We start from the raw sequence: 14,266 nt of genomic DNA, 5'->3' as shown, positions 1-14,266 counted from the left end.
GTGTTTTCCGCCTGCCCTTCAAGGTTAGTAACTGTTTAATGATTAGTTCAGTATGGAGTCTGCAGCAAATAGTCCTGTACACAGTATATGGATAATAGATTAATAATACAATCTGAATGTTACATCCTCTTGTCACTGTCCCTACTTATTTTCGATAGCCACTTATCGTGGGCTGAATTCAATAACGGCAACTTGCTGAATGGATTTATAGGATTGTACAAATCAGAAATGACTAAACCTGCTGTAGCTGTGTTAAAAATCAACTTCTCTCTGCATGAAAAGTCTGGTGCATCCGAGCTTTCCACATCGTCCCTACAGTGGCTCTTCTGCTGTGTGGCGGCAGCTCTCAAGCAAAGCAAGCGGCACGCCTCCTGCTTCTAGCTGTCATCGATTGTTCAGGCACTCATCAGGTCTCGCATTGTCTGAACACATCACGAAAGTCAATGAACACATTTCCTCCTGAAAGGATTGCTGCTAATTCTTCTCCAAAGATGAGTCCCACACAGACGGTCTGTAGCAGAGCCAGGAACCAGACCCCGATGTGCTCATCTCAGTCTGCTGTCTCCAGCACAAAGCCAGGCTTTGAGCAGAAGGGTGACTCCACAGTGCCTTCTGCCAGCCCCTCTTGTCTCGGTACAGCTCTGCCCTTCAAACTGCCGTTTTTTCATGCCTTCCCCTTTGGCACGTGCCAAGCAGTGCCACTCTCCCTGCTTAGGGACCCTGTGTCAGTGTCACATCCTTTGGCTGGTACAGCACTGCTGGCCGCTCTGGTCTTCAGCGGAGCGCAGTCAGGCACAGAATTATCAAAGCCTCTCTATGGAATACCCAGAAATACAAGGCACATAAAAAACCTCAATACAAGAACACAAAGATGTTCTTAAATATCCTCTCCTTTCATTCCTCACGTCTGTATCTGCCCCTATACTGAGTCATGTCCAGATCCATGAGCATGCCTTTGAAATCATATGCGCTATTTATAAAGAAAAATGAGATTAGCTCAAAAGAAGTGACAACAGAGCCTAAACTTGATCCAGACTCAGTCCATGTTAATGGGATTCTTTACATACACTTCAGTGAGCTCTGACTCAACTTTTATACTTTAAAAGTAGGATGTATCTGACAAAGTGTCTTTGCCTGGGCTGTTCACCCCAGGCTCCTGTTAGAGTTACTGATGATACAGTCAGTACTGTCAACTGAAACTAGGTTTCAGCTCACCTCATCCTACAAGAGTAGATGTTGAAAAAGACATGCTAAAGGAGTTATCTACAAAGGTCAGATGAATCACAGCCTAAACCGTCTCTTCCATTTTACTGACTAGAAGAGATAGTAGGGTGCCGATCCCAGAGGCAGACACCTCTTGCCGTGCTGCATGCCCCAAGTGCATCACAGTAGGACCCTCGTATGTCTGCCCAGACCATCCTGTGGGCATATACAAGGCTGTAGCCCTAATTCTACATTCCAGAAGAAATGCCAAGACAAAGAAAAGAAAACTTAAAAACTAAGCTTTTTATGGAAGCCCCCAGGAAATAGTATCTATTTGGGTATACTACCATGACCGCACCTGCCCCTAGCAATCTGATGAGAAGTTTTAACAATCTCTAGAATATTTGGCTACAAGAAATTACACAAATAATATAAAATAAAATTATACGCTGTAATATAAGTTTAGATATTTTTACCGAGGGAAGAATGATGCAGCTGGAAAATAAACCACCCTTTTTCAGTTTAATTTGTATCAGTTTCCTTTTTGAGCTCACGTGATGGTGGTGCTTGGACTGTTTATTTTAGCGACAGCATGAATTTATGCTGAGACAGAAGCAATCAAGTCACATAGCTTTCAGGAAGATGGGAAAACATCAAGACTGAGTCTCTCCAGGCTCTGATGGTAGTTAAAAATACTGAATAACTCATGTTATCTCTCTAAACCTCTCCTATTACTTAATAAATCACTTCACAATGAAATGAATTTGACCGATGTATTAATTAGTTAAATTGGTAATGACTTGCTACTGTGTCAGCAGGTGACAATGAGATGATTATTTGAGATGCACTCAAGTGCTTGGCTCATGTTGCAGAAAGCAGAGATGTGCATGGTGGGAAACTTGAGGTTTCTTCTGCTCTTCTGCAGCTGTAGAGCTGAGCTGCCTGCTAAGCGAATAGCCAATGTTAAAAAAAAAAAAAAGAGAGAGAGAGAAGAAGTAAAAAAGAAAGAGATAACTATTTCAAGGGACAATTATCTAAATGAGTTGGAAACCTGGAATGACTAAGACCCCGATCTCTGGAGAATTTGTTCTGAGCACTTTGATGAATTTTAAAATGGTGTTGCATTCTGGGTTTTAATAATGTATTCCTGCTCTTCTTCTCCTGGCTCTAGGCAACTGTTGTTAGGTCCATTTTTTACAAAAGCCTAGGGAAACTGAGTTAATAAGAGAAAGTCACTAAGCCAAGTGCTGCACACCTGCCAGGTGCCTGAGAACAGATGACAAGGCAGATGTCTGGTACCTTCAGCATTGCACCTCCTGAATGAACCTTTTTATCAGACATGTTATGGACCTGCTTCACTTTTAGGTCAGCAAATAATATTAATTAAAAGGAAAAAAAAAAGTTTTGGTATCTCTAGCACAGTCAGTATCTTAGGTAGCTTTGATTTCCTCCTTTGTTATATTCATGAACTGAGTCTGGTTCTTGACAAAAGAACACACATCTCTGATTAAAAAAAACCACCAACACCAACAGGAAACTTCAGTCTCAGTCCGTGGCTTATAATTTTAAGCCTGTCTCTCCAGTGAACAGTGTTAGAAACACAAACATTTTGCTTCTCAATGCTGAAGCCACAAACAAATCTGGGACTGAAACACAAACCCAAGTGTTAGCTTGGAGAGCCTCGGTCCCGGGGGAAATTCAAAAGCCTGAGTTGGCTGCCCGTGTTTCTCTTTAGCCCATATTGGGAAGGTTGGACGTTTGAAAGCAGATTCACAGAAGAAAGCACAGGAAGAAGGAGCCACCTAAGCCACCTGACAGTGAACATGAAAGGCACAACTGGACTTTGATAGCAGTCCTCAACAATTCAGTAGGTGTTTATCTTTGAGGCAGACCTGTACTCATGAACCTGCCCCTGGAAGGAGAAACCTTAACTCAGCCCTTAATATCTTGTAAAACTATAATGCTGTCTGTAATTCTTTAACAGTTAGTGAGATTGTGTGCCATGGAGGCTCTGTGTTCAGTCTCTTCCTTGCCTGCTCAAGACCAGGTTTTCCAGACTTCTCCTGCAGGCACCTAGGACCACTTCTGCAATGTCTAGAAATTGTCAGTAGTTATGAAACAATCAAGCTAAATCTTCCTTTGTGAAAAACAAAAGCACTCTGAATCTAACTCAGATTTTTCTGGGGAACATCTGATCCAATTTAATTCAGTAAGTCCCATTCCAGTCATTAATCTCCAGCCAATTTTTTTTTTTTTAATTTTATTGCACATTATGATTTACTCCGAAGCTCTATGTTCATTGTTATGTAAAGAAGCAGTTGCTCAGATCCTCTTTCTCTTGATCTCCTGATTGGGAAAATACTGCACAGATGTAAGACTATTACTCCTCTGAGAGAACTCTTCCCCAATTAAAAATAGTGTCTCTGAGGGAAATTATGGTCTTGTAAATAGCTTCTGCTTCTAAGAAAGACTACATTAACAGTATAAATGAGGCTGGGTTTCATTATATCAGATCTACTGTTTACTGCAAAACCAGTACAATAACAGACACAACTGATATTGAACAAATATCCCGGGAGGGCTTAAAAATGTTGAAATCGCACATATGTATCTTTCGGTACTTAAAAGAACCCGATTTGCCTCATGCATTCCCGAATGAACCTATTTCCTTTTAGGGAAGAAAACCCAACAAATGCCTTGTTTTTAACATGCACAGGAAAAGACAAAACAGAAACATATTTTCTCATGATAACTACTGTCGAAATCAGAGGGTGTTGCCAGGGTTCACACAGATGCTGCCTGGTCACTGTTGTCTGTCCTCCTGTCTGTGGAAAACCACAGCAAAACCCGCTGCAGTTTGCATCTGGAGTGGGAGCTGGATGAGACCGTTCAGTTCTGGTGTTTGTGACCACCACTCATCTCCTGCTAAATCTAGTACGCTAATATAAATTGCAGATGGCTAGAGGTGCTTGGGAGTGAAAGCACTCAACTGGCCTTTCTTTCCCTTTCAGAGTTTCTTTCCCTTCTAAGTTCACATTCTGGAGGGAGCCCAGGGTCTTTCTCCAAGACATGAATTGACTTGTCTTCAACGGTCTGGTCCAGCTGGTGATTTCTATTTAGAAGGGATTTGGATTGTAAAAACAAATGTTCTGCAGCTCAGGACTGACATACGTTGTCTTGCACTGGGAAACTCAAGTAGAAGTGCTGAACTCTTGTCTACTGAAGCCTTCATTACTGGATTGAAATAATTGACCTCACTCTCCAAAGAACATTGAAATAATTTATCCAGGACTTTGGTATGAGCTGAGGCTCTGAATTTTAGGCAACCAGCTTTTGAAAATTACTGATTTAATCTTTATCTACAAAGGAAAGCTTTAGCAAACAGGGTTCTCTCCTGGTACTGCTTGTCTAAGCAAAACTTCGCTACTGTACTGTCAGTTAGCACTCGTAGGCCAGCAACACTGATGTCAGGATATTATTATTCCCAGGGAATGCTTCCCCTATTAATGCAGTGGATTAATGGTCCATGATATTGCAAAAAGGCACGTCTTTCAAGGAGAGAGAATTAAAGCAGTGGGATAAATAGCAACAGGTGTCTTTCACCTAACTCTTGTTGCTCCTAAAGCTATTCAGGTTTGCATGAACATGGAGAGAGGACTTTGTGGTGATGAAAGCCACAAAGGCACCCTGCTACTCCTAGGGGAAGGCTTTCAAATGGCAGAATGAAGGGTGTGTGGCTGCTTGTGGACTTGTACCTCATGGGTGAATTTAGCTCTGGGTATAATGAAATACAAATGCTTGTTAAAGCTTTTCCCACAGGTTGTGGTGGGCACAGTGCCTCACTTCCATGGAAGTTCTGCCTTTCCTTCTGTTTTTTTCTCACAGTAGATGTGACTTTTTCTTTGGGGAGGAGGTAGTCAGAGATAACAAACTGTTTCTTTCTTCTGCTTATCTGCCTGTTTTCATGAAATATGTAGCATTTCAGTCCTCTGTTCCTCCATCACAATTGACTGAAGGGGTTCAAAATCACAGAGGGGCACACAGTGCAATTGCCTCAGCCTCGTTTATAGAGACCAGACTACAAAAGTTGCAGATTTCTCGGTAACACATTATTTAAATTATGTTTCAATTATCAAAGTCTCTATGATTTAAGGGTTTTTATTTATTTATTTGTATTTTTCCTCCCAGAACATAAAACACAACAAGAATGTGATTGCCTTCTATTCTTTTAAATGGTGACTTCAACATCCAGCATCATGAAAAAACATTATCTAAGACTCCTTGTTTTCCTAAACTTCAGCCTGGGGTCATGTCCCCTCTTGTGCATATCTATTGTAGGAGTTTATCTGTAAACCCAATTCTCTTCCTCAAGTTGCAGAGATTGAACGACTTTTGCCCTGATATGACTCATGGGACATGGGTCTACTTCAAATCCCAGCCCTGAGAAGGAGACACTTAGGACCTAGGGTCTCTTCTGGTTGTTTGGGAAAGGAATCAGTCTAAAATGGGCAGAATTAATCTTATAAATCATCCTTCTGGCATGGAGGTTTCTTGCTAAGAGGAACTTCACAGTCAGGCTGTTCTCTGAAGGCAACGAAAGGAACGAATTGTAAGAGTTTGCAATATACCATGTACATATATCTATATACTACGCTACAGTGGCAACAGTACAATTACTATTCTGAGGTTCCCAGGAATTCTAGGAAGAAAAGCATAAATCACAACTGTCAAGTGATTTCTCTAATTCAGACCAGGTGCCAGGTAGGCTGTCATATGGCTCCAGCCTACAGGAGCAAAACATGACTTACAATCACCTTTTTATCCTTATTCTTGCCGTTACTGACACCCATTATTTCTAATATTCTCAGTGGTATGGAAATTGGTTTCAACTGAACCCAATCCCATTTCACTGTCTAGGTGGTGAGAAAAAATGCCAGCTGTAGATCATCTTGTGTTAGATGTAGATTTTTAACCCCAACATGACCAACACAACAACACACGTCTCCTTCTCAACCACAAGTTCATAAACACAGAAAATAAAATGATAAAGTATAAATGACTCATGAGGTCTGGGATTCTGGCTGACACCTACCTTACCATTGATTAAATCTGGAGTCAGATTATGACATTAATCTAGGACAAGTGTAAGATCAAAATTCTACCTTGGTGGCTGATAAATAATTTAATGTAGAATTATAATATCCGTTAGTTTTAATAAAATATTTTCAGAAATTACCAAGGTAGAGATCCCCTTTGTTCATGAATATAGATAACTACTGAATTGTAGGAATTTTGGATCCTGACAAGCTTTGCTAAACACTCAGCTACTAATTATGAACAGAAATAAAAGGACACCTGCTGAAATAATTATTAAAGGATATGCAGCTATGACCTGCCTCTGATCAGATGGATGGAACCAGTATCCTACACCAGCAGAGAATGCAATCTTCCACATTTTATGGGAAATGTACCATTAGGTAAATGATTATATCGGTAAAATTGCTAATTTGGGTGACTATTAAACAACTGGTTTTGAAAGCAGAAGGAAAGTAGCAATATAGTTACACTCTAAATTAGATGAAATAAATCTATACACTCCATGGTGCTGGCATAGATCTTATTTACCCACAAATAAATCTGGAATATTTACACAAAACTCAATTTGTAGCAGCACTATAAAGTTACTAAATAACTAAAAACCTCATGTAGGAGACTAGGATTGGACCCTGACTGTCAGTAATGATTTAACAGCTGTAAATTGAAGACATTTTTTTTCCCCATGAATTTGCCTAATTGCATTTTGAACTCATATAAGCTTTTTTTCATGGATGTTAAAAATGTCTATTAGTTTAAAGGAAAAATAACACAAATCCATGCTGCAAATGTCTATCCAAGACAAGTACAATGTAAGCATGGGCTTTGACTCCAGAAGTCTTTCAGATGAGGTCCTGGGAAGCTGGGATTTTAATCTGAGGAATTATCACTACATGTAGCCCTGTTCAGCTCTTGCTTCCTATGCGGATGTTGTCAGCCACTGCTGGACCAGGGTCTTGAAGCATTGGCTTGGATGGTTTTATCTTCTTATATGGAACCAGAGTATCATGCTAAGGCCTTGGTGTTATGCTGAACCTAGATACCAGAAGGCTTGTCCTAGTGCCTGAAATGTCCTGCTGCCTCGCAGTCTGGCAGTTCTGGCCAGAACAAAATTGTTTCCTGTGCATTTGGCCAACTGCATTAAAAAGCACACGCAGCTGCACCAGCCTTGGCAGGAGACATCTCCCTCTTCCTGCCCCAGCAGTATGGAGGAGCATGTTGTCTGCGTGCCCTGCATTTCCCATCTGCACACTCCCTTCTGGCTGCTCCAGGGATGAAGGGGAAGAAAGTGGGAGTCAGCCACACTTCTGCTGCTGATCTGGGCAGTGCCATGCAGCGACTTGCCTGTGGTCACACCATAACTCAGTGCCAGAAGGTGGCTGTCCCGTGGCTGTGGTTTGGCCACTAACTAATGGCCGATTTCCTTCCTCCCCGGACTGGAGAATATAAATGGAGAAGTGCGCGTAGTTGCAGATCCTGCCAGGACCCTGGGGACACAGCTTGGTTTCCAGCTGCAATCCCACCCCAACCCATGCCACAAAGCCACTGCTCCAGCTGATGAAACAAAGAGGGAAGACCTGGCAAGGCCTCATTTGCTTTTCTCCAAAGCAGGTTGAATTTTCAGCCTTAGGGCCTGACACCAATTGTCATTTTCTTTCCTAGAGTAAGGCCAATTCTGGTGATGGTACAGATGTAGTATTTTTACCTGCTGAATTAAAAATGAGGCTTATAGCTGGGTGAAGAAGATTAATTGAAGTTCATTATTTGCCCAAGTAACATTTAGAAACGTCTGCTTGTACTCAAAGATAGGCCCTCCTGGATATAGACTGGGGATGAACTGGAAATGAAGAGAAGCTAAAAACCTGAGATCTTCTGGGAGCTGCAAACTCACTGAATGTCTCACATGGGTCTCCTCCAGTGGGGAAATGTTGCAATCTTAAGCTCTATTGGTTTCTTTAAGCACCAAATCCTTTAAAACTGGACTTTACGTACCCCGACATCTCTGTCCTGACAAGTGTGCGACACACACGGACGCTGGGCTGTTTGCCCCCACAGACGCAACCGTTCCCATCCCTTCTGTGCACATCCTCCCTCCAGCCTTTCCTCCCTGCCCAACCAATTCAGGCCTAGAGGGACAGGAGAGCTCCGCTGGGGCATTTTTACCACCCCAAGCTACAGCAGTGCTGCTCCTTGCTGCCTTTTCCCCAGCGCCTCCTTGAGCCTCCTTCTCCAGGCCTACGCTTCCCTTGGAGATCACCCTATGGTCCCAAGCATGCACTGCTTCGCCGCAAAGGCCCCCCAGTTTGTTTGTTATTTTTCCTCCTGATTTATTTATGAAAGCTGCGTGCCGAAATGCTCTCCCGCTGGCTGCCACCTCTTTTCTCTGCTGTGTGCTTCCTGCTGGGTGTTTCGCCCTGACACACCAATACAGATGTGAAACACGACATGGGGGACATCTGCCCCGTGCTGCTGTGCATTGACAGCAGAGAAGCTCCAAGAGTCACAACCTTCTTTTTTTTTTTTTTTTTTTTCCCTCTTCACAGGAGTATATTGCAGGATGTACAGGGCTTCCTGCTGCAGCCCCCCGCTCTCGCTAACACCACCGCAGTCTGCAAACGTTTAAAGGCAGTTTCTTCGGAGTTAGCCACATGCTTCGAATTGTTATGTGGTTAACCGCCAAGAACAAACCCCCACACAAATACCTACGGATCGACTTGCTCGAGCCAGGGTGGTAGCGGTGGGGGTGGAGGCGAGGGGGGGCTTCCTTGTTTCACTTTTGATGAGAAGACAATCGAGTTTTCTTGACTTTTCCAAGCTGCCAGCAGCAGCCGCATCACGGTACTCACTGCTTGTTGCTGTTTCCACATTTGTTCACGTTTACAGCTGATGAAAGGAGCCTTGTTCAGCAGCCCTGGTCTTGTATGCCAGGGGCCACATCCTCAGCTTGGTGTAAATAATTTTGCCTGGTGAATGGGAATGGAAAATGCGACTTCCTCTACGTGAGCACTGTGTGAATGCAAAGCCGGGAGAAGCCTTCTGTGCTTTGACATCGCCCTATCCCATGTCCCTTAACTCTTATAAAAGCTGAATGCTTTTCTGCTGACTCACAGAGGCAGATGGGTTTTGTTATCTCCAGCCGAGATAAGGGAGAATACAGGGAAAGCATCACTGCCTCTCCAGCTTTGTGGTTCAGGGGTCCAAGTGAGGACCCTCAGTGTGGATGGAGCTTGCCTTCTGGGTACCATGTGGGAAGAGAACCAGGCTGGACGGGGCTTTGAGTAGCCTGGTCTAGTGGGAGGTGTCCCTGCCCGTGGCAGGGGGTTGGAATTAGGTGATATTTAAGGTCCCTTCCAGCCCAAACCATTCTGTGATTTTGTGTGTTCAATGAGAACAATACCTGTTCCAGGATGAGCCCTGCCGCTTCCCATCCTTGCACTAATCAGTGTCTGAAATAATGGGGCCTGGCATCCTTCCCTCCCCACCTGGCACCATCTCCCTGAAACACTGCTTCTCCCTGAAGCACAAGAGAGAGCCTTAAAGCCAAGGGCAAAGAGAAAAAAAGTGCCCCAAAACAAGAACACTCCTCCAAAATCCTTGGAAATTCCACTGTGCCTACTTAAGTCTTCTTGAATTATAGAATTATATAATGACAGTTCCCTTTGCTTGTATTTCCATCTGTTCATGTTGCACTCATGAGAGTGGACCCAAATGGAAATAATCATTTTGCCATGTACCTAACTTTAAGATCCACCTAAAGTTCATTTTCATTTACAAAATGGCTGACAAAAGACCCTACCAGGTGGCTAGAAGAGGCTCAAGGAAACAATTTTAATCTAAAAGTGATCAGGTAAGGAATTGCATTCTTTGCTTTTTCCAGAAAATGGCTTGGAAAGGAGGGGTTGAAAACTTACAATGTGGGGAATAATTTCAGGGAAAGTGGCTTAGTTCCTCTTGTCCATTCATCATCTGAGCAGAGAAATATCACTGCATGTATGAAGTTAGCTCTGCAGGACTCTCTGCCTGTCAAAACTGTTTATCTGCACTTGCCAACAACAGCAAGAAAGGCAGGAGGACTGGCGGCCGTGATGGTGAATGAGTTGGACACATGTGGAGAAGGTGCACGAGCTGAACTTCCTCACTGATGCAGAAGAGAGAGAAGAAGAAGGGAAAAAATGTGAGGTATCTAATTGTAGAGAGTTTAACAGTGTAGTTAGTTACCAAAAAAAATGGTCTTTTGCCACATTTCTCCGTGGGCAACTGAACAGATAGGTCTTCGTGTCCAATCAGCCGTCATGCTGCTGAAGGTATGGGGACAAATGCCAGCAGAACCAGCTGCTGGGGGGTACTGGCCCATGAACATATGGCAGTGGGGAGCTGAGCTGGTAATATTGCGTTTAGATAATACAGAAATAATGTGATAATCATTTATTAGGGCACTATTCAATGCTTGGTGCAGTTATATAAAGAGGTACAAAAAATTCCCACAGTCTAAATCAAAGCAAGCCTTAAACCTTTGTGAGGGCTATTCGGACAAAAAAAAAAGAAAAAGAAAAAAAAGGGGGGGGGGGGGAAGGGAAGCGAATTCACATTTATAAAAAGAAATCCGCACACAATGAGCTGAAGGTTGTGCTTCTGCACTTCCTGGTCTGGGTGTGAGCAGAAGAGGAAATACCAAAATACCACCAGAAAAAACTATTCCCACAGCATTTCCAACCTGACTTAAACCAGAAAGCTCTGACCATCCTGCACAAAAGAGGGAAAAAAGCAACTGAGCCAGTCCCAAGGCTCCTGCTGATCAGGCAGCCAACCACATTTCCAAAGCTAGGAGAGCTGGGTAGACCTAGAGAAGTCTTCACGTTTCCCCTCTGTCTTCATCTGTACTCTCTATTTTCTGCAGTTCACTGCTCATTAGTGATGTTCTGACTCTTCTGCCAGCTTTGAGAGGAGCACGTTTCTGCTTTGGCCGCTTCAGTCACAGCCATGGACAGAGCACAGCCATGAGACAGGGCACCAAGGTCTGGTCTACCTCAGGTGAGGGGCTCCTTGTCCTCCCTTTCAGTTTTTGGGGATCCCCCACACTGAGAATACACACCTATGTACACAGCAAGAACCAACATTTCGATGCATAAAATACCATCGGTTTCAGTGTTGCCCCATGTTAATAATTAAAATCGAGTTCCTGAAGGCTTGCAGGCAAAAAGACACCAGTTCAGTCTGGCTGGTATCACACAATCCTTCTGCTGATACTGAAGAAAAGCTTGAAGAAGAGCAGCAGGATCACATTCAAAGGGTTGTGCAGAAACCCAGCACACTGGGCAACTATTAGTTTAAAACTTCAAATTTGGAAGCTCTGGAAAGAATTTGGAAAATGCATTTTTCCCTTTATTGGTATAAAAAAGTAAGGTATTTTCTCCTGCTAAACCCCAACATTTTAAATGAAGATTGATGTGCACTATTATATGCTAGAGTTCAGGACATTTTCAGTAGTCTAATGAAAATCAGAGCTAAAGTAGAGAAAGCTGTTTTCATTATATACGTTTCCTAGTATCTAAGCACTTTCTGAAACAAGATTTTTCCCTAAAATTAGAGAACCAAGTCCCTGGAACAGGTCCAAGGAGCAGCTCAGGAATGTGCAGTGCAACCACAGCCTCCAGCTAAGGGACACAACAAAAGCTGCAACAGTGATGATGCTTTATCTTCCACATCTGACTCCAAAAACTCTTCCATGGATGCCAGCAATGAAATCTGATTCAAAGAGGTCTGAAATGAAGATTTTTTTTTTCTTTTCAAAGCTGACTCACTGATTTTCAGACCAGGCGACTTGTTGCATTTGTGACCATGGTTTAACTAAAAACACCTCAGGCTAGTAATATTGCTGCCATGGGCTCTCGCATCCAAAAATGAAGTTAAAACCTTAGCGAAGCCTCATGTTTGAATACAGCTTTCCAGTTTGGAGCAGCACAGCACTCAGCATTTTCCCTCCAACAACGAAAGCCCCTTTCTGGCCTCCCGGAACATTGCTGCAGAAAATATGCTTTCACTCCTACTGCAAACTTATTTAAGAGACAATAGGAGAAATAGTTATCACATGGGTTTTTCTTCAAATTTAAAACTGGATCAACAATAAAACTTAAAAGACCAAGGAAGCATACAATGACACTCATAAAATGATCTTTTTCTTTTACGATTAAATTTCATGGAGATTGAGTTCTTGCAATTTGCTACATGTGGCCCCAATTCTGCAAGCCTTCCCTTAATATGAGCTCTTTTAAAAGCCACTGAAGTTGTTTATGTGAGTAGAAGTTACTCACATGGGTAAGAACTGGCAGAATCTGGCCTGACAGATTTTGCTATGGTAAAGTTTACCTAGATGTTATCTAGGCTGTAGAGCAGTGTGTATTTTTAGCAATGAAAAATGGACTTTTTTTTTTTAATTATTATTATTTTTTAAGAAAAGTTTTACCTTCAGCTACACCCCTCTGCTTTTTTTTTTTTTTTTTTTTTTTGCAGTTTGCCCAGCAGCCACACTCAGTGGCTGTGCTCAGCCTTTGTCCTTGTCCGAGAGCTGTACGGGACTGAGCACCCTCCCAGCCGATGCCCTGTAACTCACCAGGACTTGTGCAGGCTGAATTCCCATTCCAGATTTGCTCCTCAAACCTAAGGCCATTGTTCCATCTCAAACTAAAACGTATTCTCCCATGGGCAGCTGGAAAAGACCATTTTTCTTCGAGTTTTATTTCCACAAAAAAAAAAAAAGAAAGAAAAAAAAAGTCAAATAAAACAAAATTAAAAACAAAGCAAAACAAAACAAAAACAGGAAATCCAATGCACGGCGAACCCAGAGTTCTGCAGTCTAAGAGTGTTGATCTGCATCCATAAATGTCCTGACCGGTGAGGAGACACAGGCACTACAACTAGAAAGAGAGCAGGAAGGAAAGCCTACCATGTGAGCAAAGTGAAAAAAAAAAAAAAAAGAAGTTTAAAAAAAAAAGAAGTTTAAAAAAAAAAGAGAGAAAAAGGTCTGCTCAGTGGACAGCACTTGGGCTGATAGCAGGGATTTCAGGAAATCCAAACACTCAGACAGGAAATCTGAACACTGGATAAACACACCATAATCTCCACAGATACAGCTAACGTGGTGCCTCTCCTGTTAACCCTTCGCCTGCCCGTGGCGGGGGCTGCAGCCAGATATGCGATGCCTTGTAACACAAACTGCCCGGGGGGGCTCGAAACTCCGAGCCCTCCTTCCCCTGCCTAGCAGCAGGGAAAGGAGGGCTTGCATCCAACCTTGCTGCTCCGGCATCCTGTTTTCCTCCCTTTGTTCCTAGATACTGATGCTTTAGCTAAAAAGTGTATGATTTTTAGGTAGGGTTTCCTCTTCTGAGATGGAGGTGATATTGCACTCGGTGCACACTCTGTGCCATCAGCTGTGGCTACCTGGGACTCCTTGAACCAGTGTTACCTCGCTCTCTGCTTTTCCCCCCTCTCTTTTGCTGTAAGACAAGAGTTATGTGTCTGTCTGTGGGACACTTGCAGGCTGCCAGTGATGATTTACTGTAGGGTTGGTGCAGAATGGGAGGGAAGGGAACCTCCAAAATTAGAGGGAGAGAGGTCTTAAAGGAGAAGGGGAGTCTGAAAACTCCCTTTGTGGTATTTTGCCAAGGAATTTAGGATTGAACTCTGCAGTCCTTAGCAAAATTAAGATGAAGCCTGTTTGGTTGCTTGTTTCTAGCGAATGGACTCTCTGTCTTGTGTTTCACTTCCCAACATTAAGAACATTGCTTTATTTTTTGTTTGAATCTACTTAATTGATTTCATGATTTCTATAATCTACCTTGGTTGAACTATAAATGTAAAGGTCTTTGTTAGCTACAGTAGAAAAGGAAAGCAATAGCACTTACTATCAAAATAGATGTAGAACTCCTTGCTCCCAAAGATGTCATTCATAAAGTGAAGTTTTTGTTGGAGT

The 14,266-nt window shown here is 42.8% G+C and overlaps 1 protein-coding gene across 2 annotated transcripts in view; it reads right to left on the bottom strand.

Annotated features, from left to right (window-relative positions):
- ASAP1 (ArfGAP with SH3 domain, ankyrin repeat and PH domain 1) overlaps positions 1–13,272 on the bottom strand; it is a 147,649-nt gene extending 134,377 nt beyond the window's left edge. Inside the window, exon 1 of one of the 2 annotated variants that reach the window (XM_083821803.1) lies at positions 12,908–13,272. The gene's annotated coding sequence lies outside the window, so the exon portion shown is untranslated. The remainder of the gene's footprint in view (positions 1–12,907) is intronic. The other variant, XM_083821799.1, reaches the window with a different exon arrangement.
- Positions 13,273–14,266: the final 994 nt, after the last annotated feature.

This window comes from Anser anser (assembly GCF_964211835.1).
Source record: "Anser anser genome assembly, chromosome: 2".
In the NCBI taxonomy this organism is placed as follows: Eukaryota; Metazoa; Chordata; class Aves; order Anseriformes; family Anatidae; genus Anser; species Anser anser.
Note: the sequence above shows the minus strand (reverse complement) of the source record. Positions and strands in the feature narration are given on the sequence as shown.